The following is a 16,870-nucleotide window of genomic DNA, read 5'->3' on the forward strand; positions in this document are numbered from 1 at the left end:
CTTAGGTTGCATGGGCCACAGTCTCTGCACCACCTCTCGATGGTTCCTCTCATGCCTACCCAATGGAACCGCCCGCGCAGCAGGAACTCCAGCTTCTTCCATCCGAAGTGCCCAGCCCCGTCGTGGTATGCCTCCATCACCATAGCTGCGTCCCTTCTTGGCACCACTACTTGCCAGATCAGTTCATGCGTCCGGGAGTTAACCATTCTGCGGCACAACTTCCCCTTGTAAAGGAACAGTCGACTCTTCTCTGCCCACAGTTGCTTGGCCTCCTCCGGAGCGTCTGGGTCAAGGCGAGCTTCTGGCTGAGTCAGCATCTCCTTCACCAGCTGGACGGCAGGGTCACTGTCTTGCGTTTCCGCCCAGTTGTAGTGAGGTAAGGGGTTGAACGTAGCGGCTTGCTTACCCCTTACACGGTGGGAATACTGGATAGTCCCATGACGGTGGAACGCAGGGAGTTCGACCTCTTCCAAGTCTTCTGAATCCTCACCCTCGTCCGGTAGGTTTGGCATCCTGGACAGGGCGTCCGCGTTGGTATTGGAGCGTCCTGCCCGGTATTTGATTGTAAACTCATAGTTGGACAAGCGGGCCATCCATCTCTGCTCTAGGGCACCGAGTCTTGCAGTGTCCAGGTGTGTCAACGGGTTGTTATCCGTGTACACGGTGAACCGGGAAGAAGCGAGGTAGTGCTTAAAGCGTTCGGTGACTGCCCACACCACTGCCAGGAACTCTAGCTTAAATGAGCTGTAATTCTCAGGGTTTCTTTCGGTGGGTCGCAGTTTTCGGCTGGCGTAAGCAATTACCCGTTCTTTCCCCTGCTGGATCTGGGACAGTACGGCTCCTAGCCCGATGTTACTGGCGTCGGTGTAGAGGATAAAGGGCTGGCTATAATCAGGGTACGCCAGGATTTCATCCCCCGTGAGGGCCATCTTCAGCTGACGGAAGGACTCTTCTTCCAGCTTCTCCCATCTGAAGGGTGGCTTCTGGTTCTTGGCTTTCCTGGACTGGCCTATCAGGAGGTCCTGCATAGGGGCTGCCTTTTTGGTGAAACCGGGAATGAACCTTCGGTAGTAGCCTACCAACCCGAGGAACTGCCTCACTTCCTTTACGCTGGAGGGGCTTGGCCATTCCTTAATTGCGGTGATCTTATCAGGGTCGGGAGCCACTCCGTCCGCACTCACCACGTGTCCCAGGTACTGCACCTTTGGCTTCAGGAGGTGACACTTGGAGGGTTTCACCTTTAGGCCGTAGCTTGCCAGAGCTTCGAACACTTCCGCCAGGTGTTTCAGGTGGTCCTCATAAGTCTTGGAATATACGATGACATCGTCCAGGTACAACAAAACCGTCTCAAAGTTTCGGTGTCCCAGACAGCATTCCATCAATCGTTGGAAGGTTCCTGGTGCGTTACAGAGCCCGAACGGCATGCAGGTAAACTCACTAAGTCCCATCGGGGTGGTGAATGCAGTTTTCTCCCGGTCCGCCTCTGCTACAGGAACCTGCCAGTACCCGCTAGTGAGATCCAAGGTAGAGAAGAAGTTAGCAGATTTTAAAGCAGCCAAAGACTCCTCTATCCTTGGTAAGGGGTACGCATCCTTGTGTGTGATACGGTTGATTTTCCGGTAATCTACACACATTCTCACGGTGTTGTCTTTCTTTTTGACCAAGACTAGTGGAGCTGCCCAGGGGCTACAGCTATCTCTGATTACCCCAGCCTCCTTCATGTCTCTAAGCATCCCCTTGGCGTGTTGGTAGTGTGCAGGGGGTACGGGTCGATACCTCTCTTTTATGGGAGGATGGTCTCCCGTGGGGATGTGGTGTTCTACCCCCTTGACTCGCCCGAAGTCTAACGGGTGTTTACTAAACACTCTCTCATACTCTTGAACCACCCGATAGACTCCCTGTTTCTGGTGTGAGGGAGTGGAGTCAGTACCCAAATGTAGTTGCTGACACCAATCCTCCATTTGTTGTTTAGAGCCGTTACCTTCCTCCGGAGAAGATGGAGGCAAGGGTTCTACGGACTGTATGGAATTCTGATTGATAGTATACAATTTGGCTAGCGTGGCATACCGGGGCAGGTACACTTCCCTCTTCCCGATATTTATTATGCGAACGGGCACCCTCCCATGGCGTACATTGACCACCCCCCGTGCTGTCAAAATGGTGGGCCTACTGTCTGAGTAAACTGGTTCTACCATTGCCTGGTAATCTCTACCCCTCAGACCAATAGCCGCCCGGCACCAAATCATCATTTCACTTTTTGGGGGCATGGCAGTAGGAAAAGGGTCACACATTCTCACGCTACCAATCTCACCGCCGGAGAGTTCCACCTGTTGCCGTCGCATCAGTGCCCGGATCTCTTTTTGGAGCACTCGCTGCTGGCCGGAGCTGGCGTTCTTGGCAACCTGCTGTAAAATAAAAATCACCTCTGCAAGACAATTTTCAATTACATTAGTTCCTAGAGTTATCTTAGGGTGACTCTCGCGCTTGTCAATGTCCACAATGATCAGTCCCTGGGCTGCCAGCTCGACTCTACCGATTTTAATGGTCACCTCTTTAAATCCGATCTGTGGCACGGGCTGACCATTGCTGGCGATGATACTCAAGTCGTCGTCAGGGTAGCGGGTTATATCCGAGTCATTCCAGTACTGCTTGAAGAGCACGTACGGGATGGTGGTGACCTGTGACCCAGTGTCCAGTAGGGCACTCATAGGAATGCCATCCAGTACCACAGGCAAGACTGGACGTCCTCCCACATATTTGTCACGCCAGTTTGATGGGCCTGATGATCTTTTTCCTAGGGGTTGGCCCTCTACCCTAGGTTGTGCCAGTTTAAAGGACAGTACCTTGCCATATGTCCGGGTTGATTGCAGCGGCGGCAGATAGGTTGTCCGTCCTCGTTGTATCGGTCGCTGGGTCTTCCTCTGGCCGGTGGGGTCCTCCTTGGTCGGCGCCACGGGATGTCCTCCGGTCCGGATGCCAGCTGGATCTTCCCTGGAGTAGAAACCTGTAAAGACTGCACAGTTCGGGTTAGCGCAGCAACGCTTTTAGCTAGCTCTTGGACCTGATGGTGCAGGTCGGGAGCCGGGTCATTGTTCAAAGCCTGCGCATCAGCTCCCACAGGCCCTGCCGACAAGGGCGCCGCCTCCTGGTGGTAAGTGGTAGTGGGGCGTCTGTGGGTCACAACGCCACCTGGTGCCGGTTCTCGGAGCACCCGGATGGCTCTGTCCTTGAACTGTGCAAATCCCAGATGAGGGTCCTGTAAGGCCATTGCCCGCAACTGGGTTCGGTGGGCATTGCAATATAAACCCTCTATAAATTGTTCAGTCAACAGCCGGTCCTCGTCTCCCACGCCGTCAGGGTCAGTCTGCTTAATGGCTCTCAGGGCCTCTTGTAGGTTTAGTGCATAGTCCCTTATACTCTCTTGTGCTCGCTGCTTGCACCCGTAGAATCTAAGCTTGATCTCGGCTGAGGTGCGGGTATCAAAGGTGTCCTTCAGCCGGGTTAGTATCCCTGCGACAGTCCTCCCCCCAGGTGGCCAGGACTTTACCTCCCTTTGGGCTGCCCCAGTTAATTGGGCCACCAGGATGCTCACTTTTTGCTCTTCTGTGAGGGGGTACACCTGGAAGAGGCTATCCAGCTTTTCTCTAAAGTCATGCAGAGTATGTGACTCCCCTGAGTACTGGGGTAGCCAGGCCGCTCCCGGGATATAGGGCATGGTGAAAGGCATGACTGCAGCAGCGGTGGCGCTGGCGGGGGTTGAGGCAGTGAAGCTCTCCTCCGTATCCGACATCTTCCTCCCCCCTAGTGGACCGTGGCCTACCTTGCGATGATCCTCTTCCGTAGGCCGCGGCTCCGCAGTGGATCGTCAGGGTTGAGGACCTTCCGTCGCGCTCCTGTGACGTCAGCGTCTGCTGGGTTCCTTCCAGGACCTTACGCGACGTCTGGACGTGAGGCGGAGCTTCAGTTCTCGCGCGCTTTCGGAGTCCACGCCCCTCTTCTTCCCGCGCGGCGTCTTCAAGATGGCGTCCAACGGCGGGAAAACTCCACGGATGGCGGGAAGAAGGCAAAAGATGGCGCCGGATGGCGGGAATCTTCACGGATGGCGGGAAGAAGGCTGAAGATGGCGCCGGATGGCGGGAATCTTCACAGATGGCGGGAAGAAGGCTGAAGATGGCGCCGGATGGCGGGAATCTTCACGGATGGCGGGAAGAAGGCTGAAGATGGCGCCGGATGGCGGGAATCTTCACCACTGGTAAGTTTGAACAGTCTTTTTCAGGCACGCAGTACCCGGTGGTTGCGGGCACGAAATCCTGCCGACTACACCAAAAGTTGACGCGCCCTGGGCCTATGTGATGTAGCGTTGCGCACGCAGGGACTACCCGGAGCCGGATCTGATAGGGGTAGTAGTCTCGTGGCGGTGACCCGGTCCGTGCCCAGGGAGTCAGACTAAGTGGCGGTATATTAGCAGTAGATGTAGGACGACTACGCCACCCGTTGAATGCAGCTATGGAGCTGCCGCTGCAGGGCAGACCGCTGAGGCCGGTGGAAGGATGGTGCAGCGTGGATGGTATAACCCCCAATGGGAGGGGTATGGCCTCAGGGCAGCCGACGTGGATGATGGGGGTAGCAGGAATCACTCAGAGACGATGCGGTGTAGTTCAGGGTCTTTACTGGTGACAAAGATAGACCCTCCCGGAGTACTGGCTAGCGGTCGGGGCCTGGTCAGTCCTTGAGCTGATGGGATCCCCCTTGGCCAGGCGGAGTTGTAGGCCTCCCCAACTAATTGTACTCTTCTGGCTACCTTGCTAGAGGCGGGTAAAGGTAGCCCACGTCCCTGATTGTACCGTGTGGTGCTCACCCGTATGGCCGGTGACTCGGGGCCTTCTAGTAGCTTCCGCTCCACGACGGCGGTGCTGGTCCCACTCTTGTGACCGAGCCTTCGGGTTTCTGGGCCAGAGAACCTGAAATCCCCTGCCGGTCAGTTTCTGCTGCTGGGTAGGAGTTAGTCCCCACAGCCTCGGACTCCGGGTCCGGTAAGAAATCTTCAATCAGGGTGAGCTCTACAGCTTCCAGCCCTGACCTCCTCTTAGCATGACTCCCACAGAGCTCCTGATCTTTCTTTCCTATTACTGCTTCTCTTCTTCTCTCTACTCTTCTGACTAACCCTGCCTCAGCCCGGTTTATATAGGGGAAGTCCTTCCCCTCCCAGGACTGGGCAGGAGGTGTGGCATGCATAGGATTCCTGACCAAGAGACCTCCCACCTGCTCTCAGACATAACATTGCTGTTACTGTGGAAACCAGACCCCTGGGGTGCCGCATATACTCTCTGAGGCTTTTTATATTATTATTTAGTTTGTAGGTAAATACATATGATTATTCCAGTATAATCCAATGCTATTAATGATAAATTGAATACTATTCATGTGCTATATTTTTTATCTGCTTAACTTTTATATATTTATGTAACATTTCATGGCACAAATACATTTTTAGACTTGTACATTATTATATAAAGCTAATTTGAACATCCATTAAATCAAAAGCCAATATCACAACTATCTATTTTGACTGTGTAAGAAAATTAGTACATTGCAAAAAGGAATTCCTCCCAAAATGTGCAAATTACTATATATTAGTAAATCAAAATTTAACAAGTTCATGAATAATTATATTTCTTTTATTTCCAGATATTTTGTGATATTCTATTATGTTTCAGAAGAAATTTTTATAACGTCACAACAGGAGGCGACAATTTACCAAGCAATTCCTTTAACATGCCTGTTGTCTTTAAAGAGGATTTATCACTTGCTTAAAAAAACTGGGTTAAATACCTTTTAAGAATCCCTGCACTTTCCTGATTCTGCCCCTCTTTTCCATTTTGGGCTTCGTCACTCTATTGCAGATATTCACATTTGTTTCTTCTGGAGTGCACTATAAATCTCAAATTTGCAGTCAACTGGGCATTTCGTCACAGTTTTCTCTGGGGATGTGCACTTTCGTGCTTTCACCCTCCCAGACACTGACAATCACAGTTTGGTCACATCTGAGACTACTAGACTGCTAGATCAGCTGCTGAATTATGATTGTCAGTGTCGTCTGGGAGGGAGGGGTGAAAGGGCAAACGCCCAAAGAAAGCTCTGAAGAGACGTCAGGTTGGACTGCAACCAGAGATTTCACATAATGCACTCCAGAAGAAACATTTTCGCAAAGAAGTAATGTAGTATTAAGCTTGGGTAACACGATCGTATAAAAAATTGGTCAAATTTTGATCCAGAAAAGTTGGCCAATTTTTTTTTCACTGGTCATCCATGTGTCATCCGTTTGCAGTCTGTATACAATCCGTTTCTTTCTCAACAGCTAATAATCATTTACAGGACCATTTACAGTTTCCTATGTTACAGAATTGTAATGCATCTCTAAAAATAGGATGCCAAACTGTGGCACCCAATTTTTTTCTTGCACCCATCCGAATTCAGAGTGAAATAGCAGCAACCTGTGATTTGTTTCACACACAGATTCTGTCAGAGAAAAAAAACAGTCAATGAATAACATTGGTCCAAGTGCTATCCGATAAAAAAATCAGATAGCACTGGTCCCATTTGTACGATGGTGTGAGCAAGCCCTACAGCAGAAAATAGAGGCAGAACCTGGTGTGCTCACAGATTTTTACAAGGTATTTAGATGAAAAGTTTTCAAGCAAGTGACAAGTCTCCTTTAAGTTACAACATAAGAGAAAGTCAATATTTCTAGAAATAAGCACCTATATTTCTTATTTGTGGGTGTCACTTTTTTCATTTACCAATATATGGCCAGTTTCACATGAGTAAAAATGCCACCTAAGAAAATGCCAACTTCTACAGGTGTAAGACATGCGACATCTGTGGATATGATAAAAGGTCTTTTTTGTGCCTGCAGAGGAGATTGGGGACATACATGAACATTCTAGAATGCCGTAAAATGGGGCTTACAGGTGCTGGCCGTACTATAGATGGGGAAAACCTGGTAACTGGTTCACTTTAAAAAAAAAAGTCTCACAGGATTGTATTGATGAAAGGTGTAGGGCTGGAGGACATGTTCCTCATCTTTATACCTTTAACCCCTTCACCCACAAGCCTGTTTTCACCTTCATGACCAAGCCAATTTTTACAATTCTGACCAGTGTCACTTTATGAGGTAATAACTCTGGAATGATTCAACATATCCCATTAATTCTGCGATTGTTTTTTTCATGACATATTATATTTTATGTTAGTGGTTAATTTAGGTCGATATTTTTTGCATTTATTTGTGAAAATTTTGGAGAACATTGGGAAAGTTTGAAATTTTCAAACTTTTAATTTTTATGCTCTTAAACCAGATAGTTATAACACAGAGTATAGTTAATAAATAACATTTCCCATATGTCTACTTTACATCAGTGTCATTTTTGAAACATAACTTTCTTTTGTTAGGAAGTTAGAAAGGTTAAAATTTTATCAGCAATTTTTAACTTTTGCGACAAAATTTACAAAACCAATTTTTTAGGGACCACATCACATTTGAAGTGACTTTGAGGGGCCTATGTGACAGAAAATACCCCAATTGAAACCATTTAAAAAAATGCACCCTCAAAGTGCTCAAAACCACATTGAATAAGTTAATTAACCTTTCAAGTGCTTCACAGGAATCTGTTTTTGCATCGCCATGTTTTGAGGGCTATAATTTTCAATGTTTCTGCCAACAGAGTCATGTGAGCGCTTGTTTTTTGTTGGACAAGTTGATGTTTTTATTGGTACCATTTTTGGTCACATAACATTTTTGATCTCTTTCTATTCTGATTTTTTGGGAGGCAGGATGAGCAAAAACCAACAATTCTGGAATTGTTTTTTTTTTATGCCGTTCACCATGTGATAAATGTGATAAGGTAGCTTTATTCTTCGGGTCAGTACGATTGCAGCAATATTGCATTTATATCTTTTTTTATGTTTTGCTGCTTTTATAAAACAAAAACTATTTTATAGAAAAGATAATTGCTTTGCATCACTTTATTCTGAGAGCTTTTTCATTTCTCCACTGATGGAGCTGTATGGCAGCTTGTTTTTTGCGGGACAAGATGACGTTTTCAGAAATATAATTTTTATTTACATTTGACTTTTTGATCATGTTTTATTCCACTTTTTTGGCAATATGATAAAAAGCATAGTTTTTATTTATTTTTTTACAGTGTTCACTGGAGGCAGTTTTATAATTCTGGACGTGGTGATACCAAATAAGCATACTTTTTTGTTTATTTTTGTTTTTACTTAAAGATACGTATTTATGGGTATACTGTAGTATTTTTTTTTTCATAATTTTTTGGGACTTTTTTTTAAATATGTTTAAAAAAAATGTTACTTTTATTTTTTTACTTTTTTACTTAGTCCTTCTATGGAACTTTAACTTTTATCACGCTGATCAATCATATAATGCATTGCAGTGCACCAGCATTGCAATGCATTATATATATCAGTATTACAGTGACAGAAGCCTCTTGGACCATGCTCCTGGCATGGTCTTAGCAGACCATCATTGCTGGCAGACCTCAGGTTGTCATGACGACAATCGGGCCCTCCCGATGTTGTTGCGGGGCACCGATTGAAGAGGAAAGGAAACCTTCTCCCTCTCCTAGCCTCCTAAATGTTACGATTGATATCGATCATGGCATTTAGAGGGTTAAGTAACTGGGGGCGGTGCCTGCGCCGTTTCTGGCTGTGACAACTGAGGCTCAGCTATCATGTAAGCCGAGCTCCAGGTGATGATTGTGCTGTCATAGCTCCTGTGCTACACATAATCACCATGACGTGCCTATACGTAATTGGTTGGGAACCCCTACCGACCATGACGTATAAGTACCTAAAATGTTGTGAAAGGGTTAAAGAAAGAAATCATCTTATATCCATGACTATTTTGATTTCCCATACCTCCATCTATTGTGTCTTCAGATACTGCCACAATTAAGTGACCTTTTGAGCTTAGTAACTGTCTTCAATATAGTTGTCACTAAAATAAATACTTAATGTAGTACAAAATTACTTTTCGCAAAAATAAATAAGAAAAAGCCAATGCAATTTAACTGTCAATAATATTTAAATTTGAGTTATTCTTCATTATTACGTATTTGTGATATTACTAAATGACAGCACAAAAAATGTCATTGAGAAGAAGTTATGAAGTTGACTTAAAGAGGTTGCTATAAATCAAAGAATGGAGCACCGGTGACTTGACACGAAAAGAAATAGTAACAATCCAATCATGAACATTTACAGGAAATTCTTTAAAGCAGAATGTCCTCTAACTTGAGTTTGCTTTTAAGTATATTGGATGTAACAGCAACGTCTAGTTGAAAATTAACGTCACTGTAAACTGTAGTTGACTATATGACATACAGTACATTAGAGATTATAGAATCTCCTCCTAGATTTGCTCAAAATTGGTTGGGAATGTGATTACAATTTATTCAATGCCAATCATATGTGCCCTAATTGCCATTAAAAAAAGCTGTTTTTTATACTCTAATATCTCTCGACACCAAAGCATAATAAATGGATGGGTCTTAATGAGGTTAAAAAAACAGCAAAAACTCATACTTACCTTGCCCTTCATCTGTCCTTGCCACTGCAGCGCCCTTTCATTCCTCCATTGGTTTCCTGGGACTCTACTCTGCTCCAAAGCCGGTCTCCTTTTCACTCTCTGCTTGGGCTTCCAGCCCTGACTTGGCCTCAAAGTTAGTTCTGAAGATATGACATCAGTCACATGGGGCAACACACATCATGACATGAAAACATGCATCGAGGCTTAGCCAGCGCCAGAAGTGTTGGTGAAGCATGAAAAGGAAAATGGAGCCAGAACAAAGTGTGGCCTACGAAGCCAAGTGGAGGATCGGTGGAGGGCTGCAGCAGGAGGCATAGGTGAGAGGTTCAGGGAGCATGGATTTTAATTTTTTTTTAACTCATTCCCTCCCTATATTTGCACAAAATTAGTATATGTGGATTTGCAGTTGTAGTCTATGGCATAGGAAACTAGGCATCGAAAAACTATAGAAAAGGCCTTTGACATATGTTTGGTGGCATGCGTCATATTAATGCCAAGTATATGTCCAAACACAGAAGCTAATAACAATCACATCTTTCAATCCTTTCTGTACCACATACATTATTTATATAATAGATGTCTAGCTACATGTATGACTGGTCTAAACAGTCATACACTCTCAAAAAATCTGATATATAACAGTCTGATATAGATGCAACATTTGCCAATCTGTGAAGCTAGTGGCGATCTTAAAGGGTTTGTGCCAAGTTAGGAAGTTATCTGCGGTCTGTAGGATAGGGCAGTGTTCCCCAACTCCAGTCCTCAAGGCCCACCAACAGATCATGTTTTCAAGATTTCCTTAGTATTGCACAGGTGATGGAATTATTGCCTGTGCAGGTGATGTAATTATCACCTGTGCAATACTAAGGAAATCCTGAAAACATGCACTGTTGATGGGTCTTGAGGAAAGGAGTTGGGGAATCCTGGGATAGGGGATAACTTCTCGATTGCTGTGGGTCTGAACAATTTGAAGAGCTCTGACTCAATGGAGAGCAGGTCCATTTCACTCCATTCAAGCTCTAAGGGTCAGCAGGAGCGCTGTGCTAGGCTATTTCCAGCATTCTCAAAAAGAATAAATAGCCAGCGTTGCGCACGCTGTCTCCACTGCTCCACAATGCAATTGTTATCTTCAGGGACAGAACGCGAAAGCACAGTCCACCATCCTTAAACATGGACAAGCCGTGGGGCAGGGTAGTCAAGAATTCCAGGGTCAGATAGAAAGAAAGCATGTCGTCAAATAAAGGTAAAAGGCAAAGGCTTAGTCAGGTTATGGTCAGAGGTCAGAATACCAGGAAGATAGAGGATCAGAGCAAAGGGGTTAGGCAAACAGATGGTCAGATCAAGGTCCAATACAAGGCAAACATGTACCACCAAGCAAATGCTACTACTGGCAGAGATCTGGGACTGACAGCTTAGCTAAATAGGTGGGAAATCACTTAGAACAGGGACACCTGAAGGTAGCTTAGCACCTCCCAGTCTCAGATTGGACGGCTGAGCTGTCTACTAAAATACCGACAGCTCAGCACGCTCCTTCACTAGATTGGAAGACTGAGCTGTCTATCAAAATAATGACAGCTCTGCACACCCCGGCACTAGATTGGACAACTGAGCTGTCACTCACTGCATCCAAGACACACTGAGTGGAGGAATCGTGACAATTTCAATCTATGATAGGGGTTCATTTTCTAATTTGGCACAAACACTTAAGACTGCCATACATATTATAACTTGGTGGGATCAGAATACATAGCAGTTGGCTGAAGACTGGCAGCTGTCTGAGTGCACGGCCACCATTGGGGAAAGAAGAGGGGCCTGAAAAACATCCACAAATTATTTACCATAAATCCTTCCACTTTTATATAAGGCTAGAATTTGTTCAGAAAATTTTGATACAGTTTTTCAGAACTCGTTAACGATGTGATAATAATACATGATTTTAGGACATTCTTTGAGTCGTGTAAGCTGTGTTAGTTCTATCAGTGTCTGTATCTGAAAAGGTTTTACTATGAGTTATTAAGTAACTGACACCACAAAATTAAAGCACAGTCTGGCTCTGGTGTGGTCTTAAGGCAATATGTAGGTGGGCTATGCTAAGGCCTTTAATTCAAGAAAATCTCTGCCTTACCAGGAAAGAATTCTTTGGCTGTCAGATACTAAGAACCTTTAATTTATATATCCAACAGTGATGGATTGTCTTAATCTTTCCTTTAATAGGACAAGTCACAGTCAGAGGGGGTAGTGGGCTTGACTAATAGTTGTGCTAATACGTTAAAATACACTCCAACTAGCAGCAATCTGTGAGATTCATGAACATGCATTATTGCAGTGAGTCATCTTCACTAGACACTTCATCATGATAACAGTCCCTTCATGAAGACAGACCTGTCCCGAACGTGCCAATGTGAAACTTCTTTTACAGCATCTTTCTTGTGAATGAATAATCACGCTCTGAGCTCCATGAATGCACAAATTACTGTTCACTGAATGTTAATATCGTATGACTGGCATCACCATGCATTCACGGCTATTTGGAGGAATATTTGAAACATGTACAGTACAGTACAGACCAAAAGTTTGGACACACCTTCTCATTTAAAGATTTTTCTGTATTTTCATGACTTTGAAAATTGTACATTCACACTGAAGGCATCAAAACTATGAATTAGCACATGTGGAATTATATACTTAACAAAAAAGTGTGAAACAACTGAAAATATGTCTTATATTCTAGGTTCTTCAAAGTAGCCAACTTTTGCTTTGATGACTGCTTTGCACACTCTTGGCATTCTCTTGATGAGCTTCAAGAGATAGTCACCGGAAATGGTTTTCACTTCACAGGTGTGCCCTGTCAGGTTTAATAAGTGGGATTTCTTGCCTTATAAATGGGGTTGGGACCATGAGTTGTGTTGTGCAGAAGTCAGGTGGATACACAGCTGATAGTTCTACTGAATAGACTGTTAGAATTTATATTATGGCAAGAAAAAAGCAGCTAAGTAAAAAAAAACGAGTGGCCATCATTACTTTAAGAAATGAAGGTCAGTCAGTCCGAAAAATTGGGCAAACTTTGAAAGTGTCCCCAAGTGCAGTTGCAAAAATCATCAAGCGCTACAAAGAAACTGGCTCACATGACGACCACCCCAGGAAAAGAAGACCAAGAGTCACCTCTGCTTCTGAAGATAAGTTTATCTGAGTCACCAGCCTCAGAAATCGCAGGTTAACAGCAGCTCAGATTAGAGACCAGGTCAATGCCACACAGAGTTCTAGCAGCAGACACATCTGTTCAACAACTGTTAAGAGGAGACTTTGTGCAGCAAGCCTTCATGGTAAAATAGCTGCTAGGAAACCACTGCTAAGGACAGGCAACAAGCAGAAGAGACAAGTTTGGGCTAAAGAACACAAGGAATGGACATTAGACCAGTGGAAATCTGTGCTTTGGTCTGATGAGTCCAAATTTGAGATCTTTGGTTCCAACCACCGTGTCTTTGTGCGACGCAGAAAAGGTGAACAGATGGACTCTACATGCCTGGTTCCCACCGTGAAGCATGGAGGAGGAGGTGTGATGGTGTGGGGGTGCTTTGCTGGTGACACTGTTGGGGATTTATTCAAAATTTAAGGCATACTGAACCAGCATGGCTACCACAGCATCTTGCAGCGGCATACTATTCCATCCGGTTTGCGTTTAGTTGGACCATCATTTATTTTTCAACAGGAAAATGAACCCAAACACAACTCCAGGCTGTGTAAGGGCTATTTGACCAAGAAGGAGAGTGATGGGGTGCTACGCCAGATGACCTGGCCTCCACAGTCGCCAGACCTGAACCCAATCGAGATGGTTTGGGGTGAGCTGGACCGCAGAGTGAAGGCAAAAGGGCCAACAAGTGCTAAGCATCTCTGGGAGCTCCTTCAAGATTGTTGGAAGACCATTTCCGATGACTACCTCTTGAAGCTCATCAAGAGAATACAAAGAGTGTGCAAAGCAGTCATCAAAGCAAAAGGTGGCTACTTTGAAGAACCTAGAATATAAAACATATTTTCAGTTGTTTCACACTTTTTTGTTAAGTATATAATTCCACATGTGTTAATTCATAGTTTTGATGCCTTCAGTGTGAATGTACAATTTTCATAGTCAAGAAAATACAGAAAATCTTTAAATAAGAAGGTGTGTCCAAACTTTTGGTCTGTACTGTATACCAAAATTATTGTAGAGTGCCAGATATGCAAGAACAAAGTGATGTGGAAAAATCAGACACATTTTCCATCCAAAATGCATTAAAGGTAATCTATCACCAATTGTAATAAATTAGCAAACTTTCATCACTTTACTACTTAGTTTTATAATACATTTTATGTTTTTTGTTTCCTCATTAGAGAGCACCTGTCACTGTAATGGAACTACGATACTAAACATCCCCATATACTATACATTAGACTAAAGTTGATAGCAAATTGATATTTCAAGCTTAAGGAACAGAGTTGAGCAAACAGTTTTTCGCCTTCACTGTGTGACGACGTTGCGGGGCCTAGTGAGTGCGAGAGGTTTCCAGGATGCCGTGCACAGAAGTGAAGAGGGCCTCGTTCGACTACTTTTGAGGACCAGTCTAGATGCTGGACCTAGTCAGCATAATTAACTATAACAACGAATGCTCACTACAACAAAGTATTGTTTCAGCCTAAATATCACACTCCATTATTGTTTAAAATTAAATTGATCATGTGTGATATTTTGTCTGACAATCAGTCTAAAGTTTCAAGAGTGATCTTTCTTTGATAAAAATTTCCAGAAATATTATTAGTTTACTTCTTTACTTCATGGAACATATACAGTGGCATGTAACAGTTTGGGCACCCCTTGTCCAAATTATTGTTATTGTGAACAGTTAAGCAAGTTGAAGATGAAACGAGGTGACACATTTCCTTTGTATTTTAGGCAAAAGAAATATAAAAAAAATATATATATATTTTCATCTTTTACATTTTAAAATTTACAAAAAGGAAAATGGGCTGATGCAAAAGTTTGGGCACCCTGCATGGTTAGTATCTATTAGCACCTCCTTTTGAAGGTAATGTAAGGTGCACCAGCGAGGTAGTCGTGTGCGAGTTGTAGCCCCTGCTCACTTTGACACCCTACAGACAATTTGTGTCCTCCCTCTGATGTGTGGCTGGGTATGTGACCTTCTTCACTTACTTCAAACCATCCAATTGCGGCTGTCTCCAGGCATTTCTCTTCTTGGCCCAGGGCAGCAATAAATTCAGAGGACACAAAGTTCTTAACCATAACTGGGATTTTACTTGGGGGAGAGGAGTATATACAGACTAGACGTGCCCCGGGTCCTCAATACCTCAATACCTCTGTTGAGTTTCTCCGGCCGGCTAATGGGACTCCTGCGTGACGAGATATTTACACTGTTGATCCACTGCCTGAGATTAGGGAGCTCCCGTTTACCCTAGCAGCCAATATCTCTGACTGTCCGTAAGGCTTCCTGTCAGAACTCTGACAGGACACCAACTGACACTTTCTGGAAAATTCTCCAGACATTACCTAGGATGCCCCACCCCCTGCGGCAGTTAATTCCTCAGTGTCATTATGGTAGCAGGCTTTCAGTAACAGCTGCACCCGACAGTGGCATCTTGTGGCCGATTAAGAGTAGTACAGCCCCACAAGGAAATATATCAGGGACAACTTTATACACATTTTATGTTTGATCATGGCACTAAGTTCCCCCTCTACTCTACTGGCTGGATCATTATAGCTAACCCCTTAACTGGACCTAACGGCAGCTCAGAGAGATCTAACTATGGGAACATTCTCTTTTAACTCTTTCAGTGCCAAAGGAAGGATACTTCCTTCGCCACTACTACAGTATCACAGCTTGTAAACGCTTTTTGTAGCCAGACAAGAGTCTTTCAATTCTTGTTTGAGGCATTCTCATCAATTCTTCCTTGGAAAATTCTTTTAGTTCTGTGAGATTCCTGAGTTGTCTTGTATGCACTGCTATGTTGAGGTCTAGCCACAGATTTTCAATAATGCTCAAATCAGGGGACTGTGAGGGCCATTGTAAAACCTTCAGCTTGCGCCTTTTGAGGTAGTCTATTGTGGATTTTGACATGTGTTTATAATCGTTATCCATTTGCAGAAGCCATCCTCTTTTCAACTTCAGCTTTTTTACAGATGGTGTTAAGTTTGCATCAAGAATTTGTTGAAATTTCATTGAATTCATTCTTCCCTCTACCCGTGAAATGTTCACCGTGTCATTGCCTGCAACACAACCCCAAAGCATAATTGATCCACCCCCATGCTTAATGGTTGGAGAGATGTTCTTTTCCTGAAATTCTGTGCCCTTTTTTCTCCACACATACATTGATCATTGTGGCCAAAGAGTTCTATTTTAACTTCATAGGTACACAGGACTTGTTTCCAAAATGCATCAGGCTTGTCTAGATATACCTTTGCATACTTCTGATGCTGAATTTTATGGTGATGATGTAGGAGAGGTTTTCTTTTGATGACTCTTTCATGAAGGCCATATTTGTGCAGGTGTCTCTGAACAGTAGAACAATGTACCACAACTCCAGAGTCTGCTAAATCTTTCTGACGGTCTTTTGCAGTCAAGCGGTTCTGATTTGCCTCTCTAGCAAACCTACGAGCAGCTCTCACTGAAATTTTGCTTGGTCTGTCTTCCAGACCTTATCTTGACCTCCACTTTTCCTGTTAACTGTCATTTCTTAATTACATTTTGAACTGAGGAAAAGGCAAGTTTAAAACGCTTTTCTATCTTCTTATAGCCTTCTCCTGATTTGTTGACCTCCAGCCTTTTAATTTTCAGAGTGCTAGGCAGCTGCTTAGAAGAACCCATGGCTGCTGTTTTTTGGCACAAGGTTAGAGGAGGCTGGGTTTTTATAAAGCTGGGAAATTTGCATCACCTGACCTTTCCAAACAATGATAGTGAACAAGCCATAACACTAACAGCCTAATTAAGGTCAGAAACCTTGCTCAAAGTTATCTAAGCACACAAATCTCCAAGGGTGCCCAAACTTTTGCATAGGCCCATTTTCCTTTTTGTAATTTCTATAAAGGAAATGAGTCATCTTTAACTGTAAGCCATTTAGAGATCATTCATCTTCAACTTGCTTAACTGTTCATAATAACAGTAATTTTGACCAGGGGTGCCCAAACTTTTATATGCCACTGTATAATCAGTTTGAACAACTGTAATGGCCAATACGGACTAAAATATCTATGGCTGCATCTGTGTAATGATC

Source organism: Phyllobates terribilis, unplaced genomic scaffold, assembly GCF_046119375.1.
Source record: "Phyllobates terribilis strain yellow unplaced genomic scaffold, ASM4611937v1 Scaffold_3__8_contigs__length_932513732, whole genome shotgun sequence".
Taxonomy (NCBI): domain Eukaryota; kingdom Metazoa; phylum Chordata; class Amphibia; order Anura; family Dendrobatidae; genus Phyllobates; species Phyllobates terribilis.